Below are 17,965 nucleotides of genomic sequence, written 5' to 3'. Positions count from 1 at the left end.
ACACCTAGTGATGTCAGTGGTATTGAGTGACATCACAGCACAGTGCTAAGGCTCCTGGGCCTGGACACAGCAGCGGCTGCAATATCTCAACGGAGAATACGTTTATATATATGTGTGTGTGTGCGCGTATATATATATATATATATATATATATATATATATATATATATATATTTCTCCGCCGAAATCACTTTTAAACCCATTTCCACCTTTTTTTCCCTTCTCTTCCTCTTACTTTTTTCACGTTTTTTTACGTTTTTCTCCTTTTCGCCTCTTTTCTGGGCGTATTATTCTTCTTTTTCTTCTTTTTTTTCGTCTAATGCATACCCCATCAGTGCAGCAATGCTTATTCAATACCGCCAGCAGATGGAGACACTGGGGGATAATTTTCTAAGGATTTATACTGATTTTTCCTGTCTGAATTTGTCGCACAGAAAGTTGCAGGCCAAATATGTGTGACATTTCTGCGACTTTAGCTTCTAGAGCATTTTTACAACATTATACATAGGTGCTGAATACATAAAAAGCGACTGTTCAGCGACAGACAAGTCGCATCGGCTGAAAGTAGGCCAGAATGTCAGTCCATGTTGGAGCAGGTTTAGATACAGTCTAAAGTATAGATCTCAAAGTCTGTGCACAGAATTTAGCAAGGGCCTCGCACCTTCTGATGCATCAGGTAGGTGCACAATAGCATAGCCTAACCCTCTGTACTTTGGTCTATATTGATGCGGGACATAGACAGCCAGCTGATGACCAATCCATTAGTGCAATGGATGGCTGGAAGCATTTGTCTTTGCCTTTGCAATACCACAGAAGCAATGCATGGTCAATGTACAGCAATGACACACCTGTGTGAACAGCCAGGAGACCCCCCCCCCCCCCCCCCCATGTTATGTTACATAGTTACATAGTTAGTACGGTCGAAAAAAGACATATGTCCATCAAGTTCAACCAGGGAATTAAGGGGTAGGGGTGTGGCGCGATATTGGGGAAGGGATGAGATTTTATATTTCTTCATAAGCATTAATCTTATTTTGTCAATTAGGAACATTCAGCACCCACCCGCTATCAAGGCAGCTGCCTATCATGTCATGCCCTACCTGCACAGGTGTGCTGGCTACTCAAATGATCCAATTAAGGAGGCCATTTAGTCAGCAGCAGCAGAAGTCCTGTGCCTGGACGCTCCAACAGCGGCCAGACACAAGCAGAAGCAGCAGAAGCAGCAGCAGCAGCACCACCTTTTGTTTTTTGGCTGCAGCAGCAAGGCCCACAGGGCTGGCTAGCTGGCTAGCCAGCAAGCAGGTAGCAATGAAAGTAGGAATCTTTCTTTTTAACCCTGTAAGGGGGTGGTGCACTGTACCCGAAGATACTGCCATATCGGGTCAATGCATAGGGCGACGGAAGCAAGCTTCGAAATCGGCCCCCGTTCTCAAAAATCCATTTAATATATGGTCCCCAGATAGGGGACGTATCAGATATTAAACTGATAAGAACAGATACTACACTTGATCTTAGCCAAAAGGCCGAGAAGCGATAACCGTGAAAGGGGCGGGCCCAACAAGGTCCCCTTCATGGGCACTATCACTGCTTGCTGTCAGGGAGGCTGCCAGACAATTTTCCATGCACACTCTGGGCTGGGGGGCAGTCAACCACCAGTACACACAGCAGAACCTAAACCCATACCATTATTGCTAAGCAGCAAGACAGGGGCCCATTGCACTCCCACGGGGCCTTTTTAAATGCAATCCATAACCCGGATTTGCCAGGAACCCTTCTTACTCCTCCTACTTGCATGTGACACTGGGCTTAGGATCTGCATAGGAAACACACACACAAGCACACACCTACCTTTGTTGCCTGCAGATGCCTCCTTGGCTGTCCCCAAACGGTATCAAACCAACACCCACGGGAAGCTGTAAGCATAGAGGACATGCCTGCACCCCATTGGACTTACCTGTGTGGGTTAAATCCGGGTTATTTGACAACCTATGGCGGTGATGGTTCTGCTCAGGCAGAGCAGTGCTGATGCTCCTCATAAAGCTGTCGCTGCTGTGAAGGTTCTAGGTGACATCACAAATCCCTATGGTTACATACACAACAAAGCTGGGTTGTTGTTGTTTACACTCTGCAAGGCCTGTGGAAGTGAGTGACATCATAGCACTGTAGTTCTGAGGGTTCTAGATGGATGCAACAATCTCCTGTTGCTTCTATGAAGGCCATAATAGACGACATCACCAAACAGCTCCATAGTCACATACACAGCAAAGGAGAGATGTTGTTTACACCTAGTGATGTCAGTGGTATTGAGTGACATCACAGCACAGTGCTAAGGCTCCTGGGCCTGGACACAGCAGCGGCTGCAATATCTCAACGGAGAATACGTTTATATATATGTGTGTGTGTGCGCGTATATATATATATATATATATATATATATATATATATATATATATTCTCCGCCGAAATCACTTTTAAACCCATTTCCACCTTTTTTTCCCTTCTCTTCCTCTTACTTTTTTCACGTTTTTTTACGTTTTTCTCCTTTTCGCCTCTTTTCTGGGCGTATTATTCTTCTTTTTCTTCTTTTTTTTCGTCTAATGCATACCCCATCAGTGCAGCAATGCTTATTCAATACCGCCAGCAGATGGAGACACTGGGGGATAATTTTCTAAGGATTTATACTGATTTTTCCTGTCTGAATTTGTCGCACAGAAAGTTGCAGGCCAAATATGTGTGACATTTCTGCGACTTTAGCTTCTAGAGCATTTTTACAACATTATACATAGGTGCTGAATACATAAAAAGCGACTGTTCAGCGACAGACAAGTCGCATCGGCTGAAAGTAGGCCAGAATGTCAGTCCATGTTGGAGCAGGTTTAGATACAGTCTAAAGTATAGATCTCAAAGTCTGTGCACAGAATTTAGCAAGGGCCTCGCACCTTCTGATGCATCAGGTAGGTGCACAATAGCATAGCCTAACCCTCTGTACTTTGGTCTATATTGATGCGGGACATAGACAGCCAGCTGATGACCAATCCATTAGTGCAATGGATGGCTGGAAGCATTTGTCTTTGCCTTTGCAATACCACAGAAGCAATGCATGGTCAATGTACAGCAATGACACACCTGTGTGAACAGCCAGGAGACCCCCCCCCCCCCCCCATGTTATGTTACATAGTTACATAGTTAGTACGGTCGAAAAAAGACATATGTCCATCAAGTTCAACCAGGGAATTAAGGGGTAGGGGTGTGGCGCGATATTGGGGAAGGGATGAGATTTTATATTTCTTCATAAGCATTAATCTTATTTTGTCAATTAGGAACATTCAGCACCCACCCGCTATCAAGGCAGCTGCCTATCATGTCATGCCCTACCTGCACAGGTGTGCTGACTACTCAAATGATCCAATTAAGGAGGCCATTTAGTCAGCAGCAGCAGAAGTCCTGTGCCTGGACGCTCCAACAGCGGCCAGACACAAGCAGAAGCAGCAGAAGCAGCAGCAGCAGCACCACCTTTTGTTTTTTGGCTGCAGCAGCAAGGCCCACAGGGCTGGCTAGCTGGCTAGCCAGCAAGCAGGTAGCAATGAAAGTAGGAATCTTTCTTTTTAACCCTGTAAGGGGGTGGTGCACTGTACCCGAAGATACTGCCATATCGGGTCAATGCATAGGGCGACGGAAGCAAGCTTCGAAATCGGCCCCCGTTCTCAAAAATCCATTTAATATATGGTCCCCAGATAGGGGACGTATCAGATATTAAACTGATAAGAACAGATACTACACTTGATCTTAGCCAAAAGGCCGAGAAGCGATAACCGTGAAAGGGGCGGGCCCAACAAGGTCCCCTTCATGGGCACTATCACTGCTTGCTGTCAGGGAGGCTGCCAGACAATTTTCCATGCACACTCTGGGCTGGGGGGCAGTCAACCACCAGTACACACAGCAGAACCTAAACCCATACCATTATTGCTAAGCAGCAAGACAGGGGCCCATTGCACTCCCACGGGGCCTTTTTAAATGCAATCCATAACCCGGATTTGCCAGGAACCCTTCTTACTCCTCCTACTTGCATGTGACACTGGGCTTAGGATCTGCATAGGAAACACACACACAAGCACACACCTACCTTTGTTGCCTGCAGATGCCTCCTTGGCTGTCCCCAAACGGTATCAAACCAACACCCACGGGAAGCTGTAAGCATAGAGGACATGCCTGCACCCCATTGGACTTACCTGTGTGGGTTAAATCCGGGTTATTTGACAACCTATGGCGGTGATGGTTCTGCTCAGGCAGAGCAGTGCTGATGCTCCTCATAAAGCTGTCGCTGCTGTGAAGGTTCTAGGTGACATCACAAATCCCTATGGTTACATACACAACAAAGCTGGGTTGTTGTTGTTTACACTCTGCAAGGCCTGTGGAAGTGAGTGACATCATAGCACTGTAGTTCTGAGGGTTCTAGATGGATGCAACAATCTCCTGTTGCTTCTATGAAGGCCATAATAGACGACATCACCAAACAGCTCCATAGTCACATACACAGCAAAGGAGAGATGTTGTTTACACCTAGTGATGTCAGTGGTATTGAGTGACATCACAGCACAGTGCTAAGGCTCCTGGGCCTGGACACAGCAGCGGCTGCAATATCTCAACGGAGAATACGTTTATATATATGTGTGTGTGTGCGCGTATATATATATATATATATATATATATATATATATATATATATATTTCTCCGCCGAAATCACTTTTAAACCCATTTCCACCTTTTTTTCCCTTCTCTTCCTCTTACTTTTTTTTCAAGTTTTTTTACGTTTTTCTCCTTTTCGCCTCTTTTCTGGGCGTATTATTCTTCTTTTTCTTCTTTTTTTTCGTCTAATGCATACCCCATCAGTGCAGCAATGCTTATTCAATACCGCCAGCAGATGGAGACACTGGGGGATAATTTTCTAAGGATTTATACTGATTTTTCCTGTCTGAATTTGTCGCACAGAAAGTTGCAGGCCAAATATGTGTGACATTTCTGCGACTTTAGCTTCTAGAGCATTTTTACAACATTATACATAGGTGCTGAATACATAAAAAGCGACTGTTCAGCGACAGACAAGTCGCATCGGCTGAAAGTAGGCCAGAATGTCAGTCCATGTTGGAGCAGGTTTAGATACAGTCTAAAGTATAGATCTCAAAGTCTGTGCACAGAATTTAGCAAGGGCCTCGCACCTTCTGATGCATCAGGTAGGTGCACAATAGCATAGCCTAACCCTCTGTACTTTGGTCTATATTGATGCGGGACATAGACAGCCAGCTGATGACCAATCCATTAGTGCAATGGATGGCTGGAAGCATTTGTCTTTGCCTTTGCAATACCACAGAAGCAATGCATGGTCAATGTACAGCAATGACACACCTGTGTGAACAGCCAGGAGACCCCCCCCCCCCCCCCATGTTATGTTACATAGTTACATAGTTAGTACGGTCGAAAAAAGACATATGTCCATCAAGTTCAACCAGGGAATTAAGGGGTAGGGGTGTGGCGCGATATTGGGGAAGGGATGAGATTTTATATTTCTTCATAAGCATTAATCTTATTTTGTCAATTAGGAACATTCAGCACCCACCCGCTATCAAGGCAGCTGCCTATCATGTCATGCCCTACCTGCACAGGTGTGCTGGCTACTCAAATGATCCAATTAAGGAGGCCATTTAGTCAGCAGCAGCAGAAGTCCTGTGCCTGGACGCTCCAACAGCGGCCAGACACAAGCAGAAGCAGCAGAAGCAGCAGCAGCAGCACCACCTTTTGTTTTTTGGCTGCAGCAGCAAGGCCCACAGGGCTGGCTAGCTGGCTAGCCAGCAAGCAGGTAGCAATGAAAGTAGGAATCTTTCTTTTTAACCCTGTAAGGGGGTGGTGCACTGTACCCGAAGATACTGCCATATCGGGTCAATGCATAGGGCGACGGAAGCAAGCTTCGAAATCGGCCCCCGTTCTCAAAAATCCATTTAATATATGGTCCCCAGATAGGGGACGTATCAGATATTAAACTGATAAGAACAGATACTACACTTGATCTTAGCCAAAAGGCCGAGAAGCGATAACCGTGAAAGGGGCGGGCCCAACAAGGTCCCCTTCATGGGCACTATCACTGCTTGCTGTCAGGGAGGCTGCCAGACAATTTTCCATGCACACTCTGGGCTGGGGGGCAGTCAACCACCAGTACACACAGCAGAACCTAAACCCATACCATTATTGCTAAGCAGCAAGACAGGGGCCCATTGCACTCCCACGGGGCCTTTTTAAATGCAATCCATAACCCGGATTTGCCAGGAACCCTTCTTACTCCTCCTACTTGCATGTGACACTGGGCTTAGGATCTGCATAGGAAACACACACACAAGCACACACCTACCTTTGTTGCCTGCAGATGCCTCCTTGGCTGTCCCCAAACGGTATCAAACCAACACCCACGGGAAGCTGTAAGCATAGAGGACATGCCTGCACCCCATTGGACTTACCTGTGTGGGTTAAATCCGGGTTATTTGACAACCTATGGCGGTGATGGTTCTGCTCAGGCAGAGCAGTGCTGATGCTCCTCATAAAGCTGTCGCTGCTGTGAAGGTTCTAGGTGACATCACAAATCCCTATGGTTACATACACAACAAAGCTGGGTTGTTGTTGTTTACACTCTGCAAGGCCTGTGGAAGTGAGTGACATCATAGCACTGTAGTTCTGAGGGTTCTAGATGGATGCAACAATCTCCTGTTGCTTCTATGAAGGCCATAATAGACGACATCACCAAACAGCTCCATAGTCACATACACAGCAAAGGAGAGATGTTGTTTACACCTAGTGATGTCAGTGGTATTGAGTGACATCACAGCACAGTGCTAAGGCTCCTGGGCCTGGACACAGCAGCGGCTGCAATATCTCAACGGAGAATACGTTTATATATATGTGTGTGTGTGCGCGTATATATATATATATATATATATATATATATATATATATATATATTTCTCCGCCGAAATCACTTTTAAACCCATTTCCACCTTTTTTTCCCTTCTCTTCCTCTTACTTTTTTCACGTTTTTTTACGTTTTTCTCCTTTTCGCCTCTTTTCTGGGCGTATTATTCTTCTTTTTCTTCTTTTTTTTCGTCTAATGCATACCCCATCAGTGCAGCAATGCTTATTCAATACCGCCAGCAGATGGAGACACTGGGGGATAATTTTCTAAGGATTTATACTGATTTTTCCTGTCTGAATTTGTCGCACAGAAAGTTGCAGGCCAAATATGTGTGACATTTCTGCGACTTTAGCTTCTAGAGCATTTTTACAACATTATACATAGGTGCTGAATACATAAAAAGCGACTGTTCAGCGACAGACAAGTCGCATCGGCTGAAAGTAGGCCAGAATGTCAGTCCATGTTGGAGCAGGTTTAGATACAGTCTAAAGTATAGATCTCAAAGTCTGTGCACAGAATTTAGCAAGGGCCTCGCACCTTCTGATGCATCAGGTAGGTGCACAATAGCATAGCCTAACCCTCTGTACTTTGGTCTATATTGATGCGGGACATAGACAGCCAGCTGATGACCAATCCATTAGTGCAATGGATGGCTGGAAGCATTTGTCTTTGCCTTTGCAATACCACAGAAGCAATGCATGGTCAATGTACAGCAATGACACACCTGTGTGAACAGCCAGGAGACCCCCCCCCCCCCCCCATGTTATGTTACATAGTTACATAGTTAGTACGGTCGAAAAAAGACATATGTCCATCAAGTTCAACCAGGGAATTAAGGGGTAGGGGTGTGGCGCGATATTGGGGAAGGGATGAGATTTTATATTTCTTCATAAGCATTAATCTTATTTTGTCAATTAGGAACATTCAGCACCCACCCGCTATCAAGGCAGCTGCCTATCATGTCATGCCCTACCTGCACAGGTGTGCTGACTACTCAAATGATCCAATTAAGGAGGCCATTTAGTCAGCAGCAGCAGAAGTCCTGTGCCTGGACGCTCCAACAGCGGCCAGACACAAGCAGAAGCAGCAGAAGCAGCAGCAGCAGCACCACCTTTTGTTTTTTGGCTGCAGCAGCAAGGCCCACAGGGCTGGCTAGCTGGCTAGCCAGCAAGCAGGTAGCAATGAAAGTAGGAATCTTTCTTTTTAACCCTGTAAGGGGGTGGTGCACTGTACCCGAAGATACTGCCATATCGGGTCAATGCATAGGGCGACGGAAGCAAGCTTCGAAATCGGCCCCCGTTCTCAAAAATCCATTTAATATATGGTCCCCAGATAGGGGACGTATCAGATATTAAACTGATAAGAACAGATACTACACTTGATCTTAGCCAAAAGGCCGAGAAGCGATAACCGTGAAAGGGGCGGGCCCAACAAGGTCCCCTTCATGGGCACTATCACTGCTTGCTGTCAGGGAGGCTGCCAGACAATTTTCCATGCACACTCTGGGCTGGGGGGCAGTCAACCACCAGTACACACAGCAGAACCTAAACCCATACCATTATTGCTAAGCAGCAAGACAGGGGCCCATTGCACTCCCACGGGGCCTTTTTAAATGCAATCCATAACCCGGATTTGCCAGGAACCCTTCTTACTCCTCCTACTTGCATGTGACACTGGGCTTAGGATCTGCATAGGAAACACACACACAAGCACACACCTACCTTTGTTGCCTGCAGATGCCTCCTTGGCTGTCCCCAAACGGTATCAAACCAACACCCACGGGAAGCTGTAAGCATAGAGGACATGCCTGCACCCCATTGGACTTACCTGTGTGGGTTAAATCCGGGTTATTTGACAACCTATGGCGGTGATGGTTCTGCTCAGGCAGAGCAGTGCTGATGCTCCTCATAAAGCTGTCGCTGCTGTGAAGGTTCTAGGTGACATCACAAATCCCTATGGTTACATACACAACAAAGCTGGGTTGTTGTTGTTTACACTCTGCAAGGCCTGTGGAAGTGAGTGACATCATAGCACTGTAGTTCTGAGGGTTCTAGATGGATGCAACAATCTCCTGTTGCTTCTATGAAGGCCATAATAGACGACATCACCAAACAGCTCCATAGTCACATACACAGCAAAGGAGAGATGTTGTTTACACCTAGTGATGTCAGTGGTATTGAGTGACATCACAGCACAGTGCTAAGGCTCCTGGGCCTGGACACAGCAGCGGCTGCAATATCTCAACGGAGAATACGTTTATATATATGTGTGTGTGTGCGCGTATATATATATATATATATATATATATATATATATATATATATATATATATATATATATTTCTCCGCCGAAATCACTTTTAAACCCATTTCCACCTTTTTTTCCCTTCTCTTCCTCTTACTTTTTTTTCAAGTTTTTTTACGTTTTTCTCCTTTTCGCCTCTTTTCTGGGCGTATTATTCTTCTTTTTCTTCTTTTTTTTCGTCTAATGCATACCCCATCAGTGCAGCAATGCTTATTCAATACCGCCAGCAGATGGAGACACTGGGGGATAATTTTCTAAGGATTTATACTGATTTTTCCTGTCTGAATTTGTCGCACAGAAAGTTGCAGGCCAAATATGTGTGACATTTCTGCGACTTTAGCTTCTAGAGCATTTTTACAACATTATACATAGGTGCTGAATACATAAAAAGCGACTGTTCAGCGACAGACAAGTCGCATCGGCTGAAAGTAGGCCAGAATGTCAGTCCATGTTGGAGCAGGTTTAGATACAGTCTAAAGTATAGATCTCAAAGTCTGTGCACAGAATTTAGCAAGGGCCTCGCACCTTCTGATGCATCAGGTAGGTGCACAATAGCATAGCCTAACCCTCTGTACTTTGGTCTATATTGATGCGGGACATAGACAGCCAGCTGATGACCAATCCATTAGTGCAATGGATGGCTGGAAGCATTTGTCTTTGCCTTTGCAATACCACAGAAGCAATGCATGGTCAATGTACAGCAATGACACACCTGTGTGAACAGCCAGGAGACCCCCCCCCCCCATGTTATGTTACATAGTTACATAGTTAGTACGGTCGAAAAAAGACATATGTCCATCAAGTTCAACCAGGGAATTAAGGGGTAGGGGTGTGGCGCGATATTGGGGAAGGGATGAGATTTTATATTTCTTCATAAGCATTAATCTTATTTTGTCAATTAGGAACATTCAGCACCCACCCGCTATCAAGGCAGCTGCCTATCATGTCATGCCCTACCTGCACAGGTGTGCTGGCTACTCAAATGATCCAATTAAGGAGGCCATTTAGTCAGCAGCAGCAGAAGTCCTGTGCCTGGACGCTCCAACAGCGGCCAGACACAAGCAGAAGCAGCAGAAGCAGCACCACCTTTTGTTTTTTGGCTGCAGCAGCAAGGCCCACAGGGCTGGCTAGCTGGCTAGCCAGCAAGCAGGTAGCAATGAAAGTAGGAATCTTTCTTTTTAACCCTGTAAGGGGGTGGTGCACTGTACCCGAAGATACTGCCATATCGGGTCAATGCATAGGGCGACGGAAGCAAGCTTCGAAATCGGCCCCCGTTCTCAAAAATCCATTTAATATATGGTCCCCAGATAGGGGACGTATCAGATATTAAACTGATAAGAACAGATACTACACTTGATCTTAGCCAAAAGGCCGAGAAGCGATAACCGTGAAAGGGGCGGGCCCAACAAGGTCCCCTTCATGGGCACTATCACTGCTTGCTGTCAGGGAGGCTGCCAGACAATTTTCCATGCACACTCTGGGCTGGGGGGCAGTCAACCACCAGTACACACAGCAGAACCTAAACCCATACCATTATTGCTAAGCAGCAAGACAGGGGCCCATTGCACTCCCACGGGGCCTTTTTAAATGCAATCCATAACCCGGATTTGCCAGGAACCCTTCTTACTCCTCCTACTTGCATGTGACACTGGGCTTAGGATCTGCATAGGAAACACACACACAAGCACACACCTACCTTTGTTGCCTGCAGATGCCTCCTTGGCTGTCCCCAAACGGTATCAAACCAACACCCACGGGAAGCTGTAAGCATAGAGGACATGCCTGCACCCCATTGGACTTACCTGTGTGGGTTAAATCCGGGTTATTTGACAACCTATGGCGGTGATGGTTCTGCTCAGGCAGAGCAGTGCTGATGCTCCTCATAAAGCTGTCGCTGCTGTGAAGGTTCTAGGTGACATCACAAATCCCTATGGTTACATACACAACAAAGCTGGGTTGTTGTTGTTTACACTCTGCAAGGCCTGTGGAAGTCAGTGACATCATAGCACTGTAGTTCTGAGGGTTCTAGATGGATGCAACAATCTCCTGTTGCTTCTATGAAGGCCATAATAGACGACATCACCAAACAGCTCCATAGTCACATACACAGCAAAGGAGAGATGTTGTTTACACCTAGTGATGTCAGTGGTATTGAGTGACATCACAGCACAGTGCTAAGGCTCCTGGGCCTGGACACAGCAGCGGCTGCAATATCTCAACGGAGAATACGTTTATATATATGTGTGTGTGTGCGCATATATATATATATATATATATATATATATATATATTTCTCCGCCGAAATCACTTTTAAACCCATTTCCACCTTTTTTTCCCTTCTCTTCCTCTTACTTTTTTTTCACGTTTTTTTACGTTTTTCTCCTTTTCGCCTCTTTTCTGGGCGTATTATTCTTCTTTTTCTTCTTTTTTTTCGTCTAATGCATACCCCATCAGTGCAGCAATGCTTATTCAATACCGCCAGCAGATGGAGACACTGGGGGATAATTTTCTAAGGATTTATACTGATTTTTCCTGTCTGAATTTGTCGCACAGAAAGTTGCAGGCCAAATATGTGTGACATTTCTGCGACTTTAGCTTCTAGAGCATTTTTACAACATTATACATAGGTGCTGAATACATAAAAAGCGACTGTTCAGCGACAGACAAGTCGCATCGGCTGAAAGTAGGCCAGAATGTCAGTCCATGTTGGAGCAGGTTTAGATACAGTCTAAAGTATAGATCTCAAAGTCTGTGCACAGAATTTAGCAAGGGCCTCGCACCTTCTGATGCATCAGGTAGGTGCACAATAGCATAGCCTAACCCTCTGTACTTTGGTCTATATTGATGCGGGACATAGACAGCCAGCTGATGACCAATCCATTAGTGCAATGGATGGCTGGAAGCATTTGTCTTTGCCTTTGCAATACCACAGAAGCAATGCATGGTCAATGTACAGCAATGACACACCTGTGTGAACAGCCAGGAGACCCCCCCCCCCCCCCCCCCATGTTATGTTACATAGTTACATAGTTAGTACGGTCGAAAAAAGACATATGTCCATCAAGTTCAACCAGGGAATTAAGGGGTAGGGGTGTGGCGCGATATTGGGGAAGGGATGAGATTTTATATTTCTTCATAAGCATTAATCTTATTTTGTCAATTAGGAACATTCAGCACCCACCCGCTATCAAGGCAGCTGCCTATCATGTCATGCCCTACCTGCACAGGTGTGCTGGCTACTCAAATGATCCAATTAAGGAGGCCATTTAGTCAGCAGCAGCAGAAGTCCTGTGCCTGGACGCTCCAACAGCGGCCAGACACAAGCAGAAGCAGCAGAAGCAGCAGCAGCAGCACCACCTTTTGTTTTTTGGCTGCAGCAGCAAGGCCCACAGGGCTGGCTAGCTGGCTAGCCAGCAAGCAGGTAGCAATGAAAGTAGGAATCTTTCTTTTTAACCCTGTAAGGGGGTGGTGCACTGTACCCGAAGATACTGCCATATCGGGTCAATGCATAGGGCGACGGAAGCAAGCTTCGAAATCGGCCCCCGTTCTCAAAAATCCATTTAATATATGGTCCCCAGATAGGGGACGTATCAGATATTAAACTGATAAGAACAGATACTACACTTGATCTTAGCCAAAAGGCCGAGAAGCAATAACCGTGAAAGGGGCGGGCCCAACAAGGTCCCCTTCATGGGCACTATCACTGCTTGCTGTCAGGGAGGCTGCCAGACAATTTTCCATGCACACTCTGGGCTGGGGGGCAGTCAACCACCAGTACACACAGCAGAACCTAAACCCATACCATTATTGCTAAGCAGCAAGACAGGGGCCCATTGCACTCCCACGGGGCCTTTTTAAATGCAATCCATAACCCGGATTTGCCAGGAACCCTTCTTACTCCTCCTACTTGCATGTGACACTGGGCTTAGGATCTGCATAGGAAACACACACACAAGCACACACCTACCTTTGTTGCCTGCAGATGCCTCCTTGGCTGTCCCCAAACGGTATCAAACCAACACCCACGGGAAGCTGTAAGCATAGAGGACATGCCTGCACCCCATTGGACTTACCTGTGTGGGTTAAATCCGGGTTATTTGACAACCTATGGCGGTGATGGTTCTGCTCAGGCAGAGCAGTGCTGATGCTCCTCATAAAGCTGTCGCTGCTGTGAAGGTTCTAGGTGACATCACAAATCCCTATGGTTACATACACAACAAAGCTGGGTTGTTGTTGTTTACACTCTGCAAGGCCTGTGGAAGTGAGTGACATCATAGCACTGTAGTTCTGAGGGTTCTAGATGGATGCAACAATCTCCTGTTGCTTCTATGAAGGCCATAATAGACGACATCACCAAACAGCTCCATAGTCACATACACAGCAAAGGAGAGATGTTGTTTACACCTAGTGATGTCAGTGGTATTGAGTGACATCACAGCACAGTGCTAAGGCTCCTGGGCCTGGACACATCAGCGGCTGCAATATCTCAACGGAGAATACGTTTATATATATGTGTGTGTGTGCGCGTATATATATATATATATATATATATATATATATATATATATATATATTTCTCCGCCGAAATCACTTTTAAACCCATTTCCACCTTTTTTTCCCTTCTCTTCCTCTTACTTTTTTTTCACGTTTTTTTACGTTTTTCTCCTTTTCGCCTCTTTTCTGGGCGTATTATTCTTCTTTTTCTTCTTTTTTTTCGTCTAATGCATACCCCATCAGTGCAGCAATGCTTATTCAATACCGCCAGCAGATGGAGACACTGGGGGATAATTTTCTAAGGATTTATACTGATTTTTCCTGTCTGAATTTGTCGCACAGAAAGTTGCAGGCCAAATATGTGTGACATTTCTGCGACTTTAGCTTCTAGAGCATTTTTACAACATTATACATAGGTGCTGAATACATAAAAAGCGACTGTTCAGCGACAGACAAGTCGCATCGGCTGAAAGTAGGCCAGAATGTCAGTCCATGTTGGAGCAGGTTTAGATACAGTCTAAAGTATAGATCTCAAAGTCTGTGCACAGAATTTAGCAAGGGCCTCGCACCTTCTGATGCATCAGGTAGGTGCACAATAGCATAGCCTAACCCTCTGTACTTTGGTCTATATTGATGCGGGACATAGACAGCCAGCTAATGACCAATCCATTAGTGCAATGGATGGCTGGAAGCATTTGTCTTTGCCTTTGCAATACCACAGAAGCAATGCATGGTCAATGTACAGCAATGACACACCTGTGTGAACAGCCAGGAGACCCCCCCCCCCCCCCCCATGTTATGTTACATAGTTACATAGTTAGTACGGTCGAAAAAAGACATATGTCCATCAAGTTCAACCAGGGAATTAAGGGGTAGGGGTGTGGCGCGATATTGGGGAAGGGATGAGATTTTATATTTCTTCATAAGCATTAATCTTATTTTGTCAATTAGGAACATTCAGCACCCACCCGCTATCAAGGCAGCTGCCTATCATGTCATGCCCTACCTGCACAGGTGTGCTGGCTACTCAAATGATCCAATTAAGGAGGCCATTTAGTCAGCAGCAGCAGAAGTCCTGTGCCTGGACGCTCCAACAGCGGCCAGACACAAGCAGAAGCAGCAGAAGCAGCAGCAGCAGCACCACCTTTTGTTTTTTGGCTGCAGCAGCAAGGCCCACAGGGCTGGCTAGCTGGCTAGCCAGCAAGCAGGTAGCAATGAAAGTAGGAATCTTTCTTTTTAACCCTGTAAGGGGGTGGTGCACTGTACCCGAAGATACTGCCATATCGGGTCAATGCATAGGGCGACGGAAGCAAGCTTCGAAATCGGCCCCCGTTCTCAAAAATCCATTTAATATATGGTCCCCAGATAGGGGATGTATCAGATATTAAACTGATAAGAACAGATACTACACTTGATCTTAGCCAAAAGGCCGAGAAGCGATAACCGTGAAAGGGGCGGGCCCAACAAGGTCCCCTTCATGGGCACTATCACTGCTTGCTGTCAGGGAGGCTGCCAGACAATTTTCCATGCACACTCTGGGCTGGGGGGCAGTCAACCACCAGTACACACAGCAGAACCTAAACCCATACCATTATTGCTAAGCAGCAAGACAGGGGCCCATTGCACTCCCACGGGGCCTTTTTAAATGCAATCCATAACCCGGATTTGCCAGGAACCCTTCTTACTCCTCCTACTTGCATGTGACACTGGGCTTAGGATCTGCATAGGAAACACACACACAAGCACACACCTACCTTTGTTGCCTGCAGATGCCTCCTTGGCTGTCCCCAAACGGTATCAAACCAACACCCACGGGAAGCTGTAAGCATAGAGGACATGCCTGCACCCCATTGGACTTACCTGTGTGGGTTAAATCCGGGTTATTTGACAACCTATGGCGGTGATGGTTCTGCTCAGGCAGAGCAGTGCTGATGCTCCTCATAAAGCTGTCGCTGCTGTGAAGGTTCTAGGTGACATCACAAATCCCTATGGTTACATACACAACAAAGCTGGGTTGTTGTTGTTTACACTCTGCAAGGCCTGTGGAAGTGAGTGACATCATAGCACTGTAGTTCTGAGGGTTCTAGATGGATGCAACAATCTCCTGTTGCTTCTATGAAGGCCATAATAGACGACATCACCAAACAGCTCCATAGTCACATACACAGCAAAGGAGAGATGTTGTTTACACCTAGTGATGTCAGTGGTATTGAGTGACATCACAGCACAGTGCTAAGGCTCCTGGGCCTGGACACAGCAGCGGCTGCAATATCTCAACGGAGAATACGTTTATATATATGTGTGTGTGTGCGCGTATATATATATATATATATATATATATATATATATATATATATTTCTCCGCCGAAATCACTTTTAAACCCATTTCCACCTTTTTTTCCCTTCTCTTCCTCTTACTTTTTTTTCATGTTTTTTTACGTTTTTCTCCTTTTCGCCTCTTTTCTGGGCGTATTATTCTTCTTTTTCTTCTTTTTTTTCGTCTAATGCATACCCCATCAGTGCAGCAATGCTTATTCAATACCGCCAGCAGATGGAGACACTGGGGGATAATTTTCTAAGGATTTATACTGATTTTTCCTGTCTGAATTTGTCGCACAGAAAGTTGCAGGCCAAATATGTGTGACATTTCTAGGACTTTAGCTTCTAGAGCATTTTTACAACATTATACATAGGTGCTGAATACATAAAAAGCGACTGTTCAGCGACAGACAAGTCGCATCGGCTGAAAGTAGGCCAGAATGTCAGTCCATGTTGGAGCAGGTTTAGATACAGTCTAAAGTATAGATCTCAAAGTCTGTGCACAGAATTTAGCAAGGGCCTCGCACCTTCTGATGCATCAGGTAGGTGCACAATAGCATAGCCTAACCCTCTGTACTTTGGTCTATATTGATGCGGGACATAGACAGCCAGCTGATGACCAATCCATTAGTGCAATGGATGGCTGGAAGCATTTGTCTTTGCCTTTGCAATACCACAGAAGCAATGCATGGTCAATGTACAGCAATGACACACCTGTGTGAACAGCCAGGAGACCCCCCCCCATGTTATGTTACATAGTTACATAGTTAGTACGGTCGAAAAAAGACATATGTCCATCAAGTTCAACCAGGGAATTAAGGGGTAGGGGTGTGGCGCGATATTGGGGAAGGGATGAGATTTTATATTTCTTCATAAGCATTAATCTTATTTTGTCAATTAGGAACATTCAGCACCCACCCGCTATCAAGGCAGCTGCCTATCATGTCATGCCCTACCTGCACAGGTGTGCTGGCTACTCAAATGATCCAATTAAGGAGGCCATTTAGTCAGCAGCAGCAGAAGTCCTGTGCCTGGACGCTCCAACAGTGGCCAGACACAAGCAGAAGCAGCAGAAGCAGCAGCAGCAGCACCACCTTTTGTTTTTTGGCTGCAGCAGCAAGGCCCACAGGGCTGGCTAGCTGGCTAGCCAGCAAGCAGGTAGCAATGAAAGTAGGAATCTTTCTTTTTAACCCTGTAAGGGGGTGGTGCACTGTACCCGAAGATACTGCCATATCGGGTCAATGCATAGGGCGACGGAAGCAAGCTTCGAAATCGGCCCCCGTTCTCAAAAATCCATTTAATATATGGTCCCCAGATAGGGGACGTATCAGATATTAAACTGATAAGAACAGATACTACACTTGATCTTAGCCAAAAGGCCGAGAAGCGATAACCGTGAAAGGGGCGGGCCCAACAAGGTCCCCTTCATGGGCACTATCACTGCTTGCTGTCAGGGAGGCTGCCAGACAATTTTCCATGCACACTCTGGGCTGGGGGGCAGTCAACCACCAGTACACACAGCAGAACCTAAACCCATACCATTATTGCTAAGCAGCAAGACAGGGGCCCATTGCACTCCCACGGGGCCTTTTTAAATGCAATCCATAACCCGGATTTGCCAGGAACCCTTCTTACTCCTCCTACTTGCATGTGACACTGGGCTTAGGATCTGCATAGGAAACACACACACAAGCACACACCTACCTTTGTTGCCTGCAGATGCCTCCTTGGCTGTCCCCAAACGGTATCAAACCAACACCCACGGGAAGCTGTAAGCATAGAGGACATGCCTGCACCATTGGACTTACCTGTGTGGGTTAAATCCGGGTTATTTGACAACCTATGGCGGTGATGGTTCTGCTCAGGCAGAGCAGTGCTGATGCTCCTCATAA

General features: G+C 46.0%; 8 non-coding genes across 8 annotated transcripts; all 8 read right to left on the bottom strand.

Moving 5' to 3' along the window:
- Window positions 1-1,344: 1,344 nt before the first annotated feature.
- On the bottom strand, window positions 1,345-1,535 carry LOC130339004 (U2 spliceosomal RNA). The gene has a single exon (XR_008879449.1). It is a non-coding gene; the product is annotated as a U2 spliceosomal RNA (small nuclear RNA).
- Window positions 1,536-3,619: 2,084 nt separating this feature from the next.
- LOC130339003 (U2 spliceosomal RNA) lies at window positions 3,620-3,810 on the bottom strand. The gene has a single exon (XR_008879448.1). It is a non-coding gene; the product is annotated as a U2 spliceosomal RNA (small nuclear RNA).
- A 2,087-nt stretch (window positions 3,811-5,897) lies between these two features.
- Window positions 5,898-6,088, bottom strand: LOC130339002 (U2 spliceosomal RNA). Its single transcript, XR_008879447.1, has one exon. It is a non-coding gene; the product is annotated as a U2 spliceosomal RNA (small nuclear RNA).
- Window positions 6,089-8,173: 2,085 nt separating this feature from the next.
- LOC130339001 (U2 spliceosomal RNA) lies at window positions 8,174-8,364 on the bottom strand. The gene has a single exon (XR_008879446.1). It is a non-coding gene; the product is annotated as a U2 spliceosomal RNA (small nuclear RNA).
- Window positions 8,365-10,452: 2,088 nt separating this feature from the next.
- On the bottom strand, window positions 10,453-10,643 carry LOC130338999 (U2 spliceosomal RNA). The gene has a single exon (XR_008879445.1). It is a non-coding gene; the product is annotated as a U2 spliceosomal RNA (small nuclear RNA).
- Window positions 10,644-12,723: 2,080 nt separating this feature from the next.
- Window positions 12,724-12,914, bottom strand: LOC130338952 (U2 spliceosomal RNA). Its single transcript, XR_008879408.1, has one exon. It is a non-coding gene; the product is annotated as a U2 spliceosomal RNA (small nuclear RNA).
- Window positions 12,915-15,004: 2,090 nt separating this feature from the next.
- LOC130338955 (U2 spliceosomal RNA) lies at window positions 15,005-15,195 on the bottom strand. The gene has a single exon (XR_008879411.1). It is a non-coding gene; the product is annotated as a U2 spliceosomal RNA (small nuclear RNA).
- Window positions 15,196-17,273: 2,078 nt separating this feature from the next.
- LOC130338998 (U2 spliceosomal RNA) lies at window positions 17,274-17,464 on the bottom strand. The gene has a single exon (XR_008879444.1). It is a non-coding gene; the product is annotated as a U2 spliceosomal RNA (small nuclear RNA).
- Window positions 17,465-17,965: the final 501 nt, after the last annotated feature.

The sequence above is a fragment of the Hyla sarda genome, unplaced genomic scaffold, assembly GCF_029499605.1.
Source record: "Hyla sarda isolate aHylSar1 unplaced genomic scaffold, aHylSar1.hap1 scaffold_534, whole genome shotgun sequence".
Classification (NCBI taxonomy): Eukaryota; Metazoa; Chordata; class Amphibia; order Anura; family Hylidae; genus Hyla; species Hyla sarda.
Note: the sequence above shows the minus strand (reverse complement) of the source record. Positions and strands in the feature narration are given on the sequence as shown.